The sequence below is a fragment of the Mustela nivalis genome, assembly GCF_964662115.1.
Source record: "Mustela nivalis genome assembly, chromosome: 8".
Taxonomy (NCBI): domain Eukaryota; kingdom Metazoa; phylum Chordata; class Mammalia; order Carnivora; family Mustelidae; genus Mustela; species Mustela nivalis.
This window is the reverse complement of record NC_139027.1, coordinates 97680349-97686339: the sequence shown is the minus strand read 5'-3', so window position 1 is coordinate 97686339 and position 5991 is coordinate 97680349. Positions and strand designations below refer to the sequence as shown.

Sequence of the window (5991 nt, the reverse complement as noted above, 5' to 3'; positions counted from 1 at the left end):
GATTATGGACATTGGGGAGGGTGTGTGCTTTGGTGAGTGCTGTGAAGTGTGTAAACCTGGTGATTCAGAGACCTGTACCCCTGGGGATAAAAATATATGTTTATAAAAAATAAAAAATTAAAAAAAAAATTCACGTGGAGGGTGCCTGGGTACCTCAATTGGTTAGGTGTCTGCCTTTGGCTCAGTTTGTGATCTCAGGGTCCTGGGGTCAAGTCTCATATCGGGCTTGCCTCTGCTTGGTGGGGAGTCTGTTTCTCCCTTTCATTCTCCCTTTGTACTCTCTCTCAAATAAATATATAATCTTTAAAAAAAAAAAAAAAGAAGTGTAAGCAGAAATAAGCTGGATCAATGAACTTAAAATCCCCTAGTCAGGAACCGTCGTGGCCAATAAATGTGCAAAGACACCTGTCCTTCTAGGTCTTCAGGGAAATGTGAAGTAAAGCAGGGGTCCACCTTCCTACTTCTCAAACTCAGAAGGGCTCCAAGATCAGTTTTGTGCTCTGCTGTGCTGTCTCAAATTAAAGGGAATGGAAGGGAAAAGGGATTCGCCATGACCTACAACTTATAATTTTTTATATGTAAACAAAATTTGAAGATTATATGATGGAAAATTAACATTGCTGCACTTTGGAGGACACATGAGTGCTTGCTATTTTATTCTCTGTGCTTTTCTATATCTATATATATATACTTGCATACATATATATGTATATATACACACACAAATAGACATATATACTTCTTTATTATATATAGCTTCAAAGGTAATATTTATAAAATTTAATAAGTAATATAATATAATATAATATAATATAACATATACAATTTTAAGCACAATGAAGACAGGAAACAAGAATAATCCAGGGAGAGGACATGTCAGCCCAAAGCTATGGATGTTAAGTCTGGACCCGCCCCTGCAAGTCATCCCCAAATGGAACCAGGACAAACTCCCGGGCTGGAATGTTGGGACGTGGTGGTACACGGCTGGCGGTACCAGCACTCTTCCACAAGAAGATGCAGATATTCCTGGGAGGGCTACCATCACGTGCCAGGGGCTGGCACGGACTGCTCAGAGAAACGTGTGTGGTTTCCAACAGGAGCTGCCATTGGTAAGCTGCCCTGGGCCGTATGCATGTTAGTAGGAGTTCACAGCCTTTCCTCCTGAAGCCCCCAGGCCTGAAGCAGGAAGGGCACGAGCCTGACACTGGACGCAGCAGCAGCAGCAGCGTGGCTCATAAAGGTGGTTGGCCCTGAGCTTCACTGAGCGTCACTGAAGGCCGGGGCGGGAGGGGGCATTCCCTCTGGGTGGAAATTGAAACCAACCAATCATTGGCTCCGAAAAAGACTGGGGGCGGGGCCAGGCACACCAGCTCCGAGAGGAGTCTGAAGAGGAGAACCACCTGGAAAACAATTCATTTTTGTTATTTACAAACAAATCTACAAAACCCAGAATCCCAGGCCCACCTAGCCCACTCTCCAGCAGAAGTTTGGAGAACGGGAGCTCTTTGTTCTAACCCTCATACCCCTTCCTCCTCGGTCCCTCACACACACACACACACACACACACACGCACGCACGCACACGGGGGTGGGTGAGTTCCCTCGGATCCCAGCTCCGTCTGTCTCTAGCTGTGTGGTCTCCGTAGTTAGACTCAGTTTTTACATTAGTGAGGCAGAAAGAGCAGCATCAACTCATAGCATGGTTTCGACTTTCCAGAACACGGTAAATAAACAGCCCTGAAGCTGCCATTGGTCATGAAGATTTTGGTAACAGTCTCCTGGGGCTGAGTGGAGAAGCAGTCAGTGCCCAGCCCTGAGCTCCTGGCCTGGGATGATTTTCATTGGACTGCCCAGGGGCCAGACCTCATGTGAGCACAGTGCACTGCCATCTGCCGCGGAAATAAAAGCAAGATCCTGCTAGAGTCATCCACAAAATTTAGAGTGCCTCTGTTGTTGCAAACACCACCACAAGTAAAGTAACCTGCCATTCTAACATGCCATTCACAGGGATGTTATTTTGACTCTTACCTTGTTAGTGTACCATTAGGCTTCGCCCCCAAAACGTAGGTGGTGTGATCCACCCTGAACCTTAGCATCTACAAAAATCTGTTTGCAGCCTGATATTTAATTACGTTCCAAAAACCAGGGTCATAGTCATCTATTGTTGTGGAAATACCACCCCAAACTCAGTAACTAAAAACTATTCATTATTAACTCTCACAGTTCTGGGCTGACTAGGTTCTCACTCAGGGTCTCTGCACAGATGCGAGCCACGAGGCAGCTATGGCTGGAGTCATCAGGAGGCACAGGTGGGCTGAACATCCCAGAGGGCTATTATAGGCTGAATTGTGTCCTACTCCCCAAAATTCATGTTGAAGCCCACACCCTAAGGACCTCAAAATAAAACCTTAGTTTAGAAATCAGATCACTGCAGATGGCATTAGGTAAGTTAAATGAGGTCACACTGAAGTAAGGTGGACCCCTAATCCACAGCAGGCCATGACTGTGATCACGAAGTTCATCTGGACAAGTCCCGCCCAGAAAGGCAGTGATGGGGGGCAGCCCACACCTGACCTAAAGTGAGCTCAGACACATATGCAGAGAATCTGGAACTCAACCTGTCCCGGGTGCCTGGACTCTAAGACATTGCCCAAAATATGGAGCCCGTGGACGTGTGCTGTTCAGGTCTCTCTCAGGTGAAGCTGGTGGACAGCCTTCAGCTGACACACTTCTGCATCCGCTGTAGCAGTCCCACCAAGGCCTCGCTCTCCCCAGGCTGGTCCCAGCTGATGACTGAGCACGGCAGGCTCTCCTAGAGCCAGACCATCCTGCCTGAGTGGGACCGCTGGGCAACCTGGGCACCAGGACTCTCCCTGGGCTACCTAGGGTTTCTCAGAGCACTCCCTCCCCAACAGTCCATCCTTCGCACTCTCCTTTCCCAAGTGTCAGAACCGCATTGCACTGGTATCCTCAACCCTTTCTCCATTATGGACAAGGATGTCCCCAGTGAATCTCTTGCATGCCACATTTCATCTTGGCTTCTGCTTCCTGAACTGACACAGCAGAACCACCCTGAGCATCTCCAATGGCAGGGACTCCCAAGGAAGCCCGTTTGCTTTGGCATCATTAAGAGGTTCTTTCTTATTATATCATCAGGATGCTGACTGAAAACAGATTTTGACTCAGATGGTTCAGATAGGAGACTTTAATGGAGGGAGATGTATTCCTGTAGAAAGGAACAACCAGGGATGATGAAGCATGAGGGATGGGCGATCCTAGAAGTAGTGCATGCCCTAGGGCTGAAGCGGGGTATGGGGGGGTGCTCTGTGTCCATGCAGCCTTGTGGGACAGGGGACACCCAGGGTGCATTCTGCAGGGGCACTGGGCAAGACAGGGCCATACTGAGGAGGGGCAAGGAGACAGCAATGCCCCTTACCAAAGTGCCATGTCCCTTATTTTGTGACCACCTGTGGGTTACTGGCTATTGCTTTTGTTGCACTTCTCTTTTTCTGTCTTGCCCATGATTCCCCAGTATTAATGTTTACTTTTACATTTCCCCCATCTGCCTCTGGGTTCGTTCTATGGGTCTCATGAGGAAGGGCTGCGCTCTCTGCCCAATACCGCTCTCGGACCCACTCCACTCCTTGTGCTGTCAGCTGAGGCCAGAATGAGCCTTCTGTGGAGGGTCTGACCCAGACGGGACCCTGAAGTCATCCCTCTCTGCACACATGGGAACTTGGGTGGAAACCCTGGGCCGACTGAAAATGTTTACCAACCCACAGAACTCCATAAACGGCTGACAGCCACTGATTCCAGAAGTCAGGGATTGCCCCAGCCTGCCTCATTCCATGGACTGTTTGTGCTTAACTCGTATTCCAGCTGACTGTGCCCTACCATCCTGACACCACCCACCATCACACTAAGCTTGCAGGTCTCCGGTGATCGGGCACAGATCACTGCACACCCACTCAGTGCTTTGAAACCAGAACCACAGTCCAAGAAAATTTTACCATCATTGACTTATGATATACAAAATATAGGAAACATACAAAATCCAAATTTCCTCAAAAAAATCCCAAAGGAGTCCATTGCTTAACTATAATGTTTTATATGGGATGGGCACACCATATATAAGTCCTCGGTTTTTTTCTGCCATAGCAGCTTTACTGATGCATTGATCAAACATGATGCTGTAGCTCTGACACATAAAATCCAGAAAGCCATGACATGGGATGGAAATAAAGCATGTCCTTTGGTAAGCATAGCTTCCCAGACTATGTGAATTGACACAGGAGAATTAGGACTTAAAGGTACAGCAAGCTCTTTATTCCTCAAGCTCTGTAACATTATAGAAATGATTGAAAAATGATAAGTGGCTTTGATCTGTAATAGAATTCTCAGATAGTCCTTTCCAGACCCATCAGCTGTGGAAGGAGAGAATATCTTGAATCCACAATCTAATCCTACCCTGAGAGGAACATCCATTCATCAGGAGTCAATGACCCTGCAGAATGGGGACCCAGATGCTCCCCCAGCGACCTGAAACCCATACCCCAGCCTCCTGTGGCCCCTGCAGGAATCCCCAGCCCTCAGAGGCCTTGGGGACAGAGGGCCCTGGCACAGGCCTTCCCGTGCTGATGGGGCCTTTGCACAAGTCTGCCAGCCCGCATCTAGTACCTGTGGGATAGGGAAGCTTACTCCACGTGGTGCTGAGTAGAGAGCCAGGCCAGCTTGCTCACCACTGCATCCTCAGTCCTGATGCACAGGGGCCCAGCCTGGCCCAGAGCATGTGTGTGCCAGTGTGCACACAGCCTGTCTGGGGAAACCACAAGAGAAGGCTGACCTTTACCTGAGCCCAGTGTTCCTGGAAGACAGGGAAGGTAAGAAATCCCCCACCCTTTGTATTCTGGAAAGAGCTTACCACAAAGGACTACTTCCCTGTAAAGACCCACCCTTTCTGTCTGTCCCTTGTTTACCTGTGCCAGCACAAGGCCAGCACAGGCTCGCCAGACGCCCTTCATTGCCTCTTCACTTGTTCGCTAAACCGTGTTGTACCCACTAACAAATCTGAACAAAATGCTCCTCGGTCAAACTCAGGTTAACAGTCCCTCCTTTCCCCATGCCCTGAACTCTGAACTCACCCCAGCCTGACCCAGCACACAGCCGTCTGTGCAGCCACTCCTGAGAACAGGTGGATGTTGGGGTGACACCCATTCATCCCACTGCACCGCTGGCTCTTCCTGGCCTTGTCCAATCCTCCCTATGAAAGGAAGACCCTCAGCATCTGACTCTGGACATGCCACATACCTCAGGTCACAGGGCTCAGCCCATGGCAATCCACTCCTTGCCAATAAAGCTCCTCCTTGCTGCGGCCATCTTTATCCCCGCCTCATGCTTATCTGCCCTGAGCCATAGCCTCTGGGAGAGTTAACTGCATGGCCCCAGTTATCTAAGTCTGTACACGGTATTGTTTTTACAAAAGACTAAGCAAAAGAGAAAGAAGGTAAGGCGTGGGTCACAGACAAGTAAGTGAGGCCATGCTGAAGCCAAGCCGGTCTCTCAGAGCCAAACCCACCCACTCCTCGCTGAATTCCTGACTTCCACCCAAGGCCCTTCCTCGACCCCTTGTCAAGTCTGCACAGGCCCTTTCTCCACAAGAATGAAGAGCTTCCAGTCTCCAAGAAACTCTGCCCAAAAATTCCCTGGGAACAACTTTCCAGGGCTCCTTCTCTCCCCCAAATCAACCAGAAGGTGCACTTAGAGTTTCTTTCCATTTAAGAACTTATTTTTAAAAACTCTGTGATGAAAGTGAGTCTGTAAAAAAAGTCAGTCGGATGAAGGGTGCTTCCACAGAGTTGAGAAGGTATGATGTGTGCCCAAGAGGCCCGTGGTGGTCCCATGCCAGAGCTCCTCTTAAATGTGAGCCACACCCCTCTCACCCAGAGCTGGGCCATGTCCCCTACACCCAAAATACCTCAAACAAGAAAGGATG

General features: G+C 49.0%; 1 long non-coding RNA gene across 1 annotated transcript; it reads right to left on the bottom strand.

The window, feature by feature from the left end:
- Positions 1-726: 726 nt before the first annotated feature.
- LOC309871153 lies at positions 727-4865 on the bottom strand. Its single transcript, XR_014315063.1, has 2 exons — positions 4677-4865; positions 727-1400 (listed from the first exon to the last, which is right to left on the bottom strand). It is a non-coding gene; the product is annotated as an uncharacterized lncRNA (long non-coding RNA).
- Between the last annotated feature and the right edge of the window lie 1126 nt (positions 4866-5991).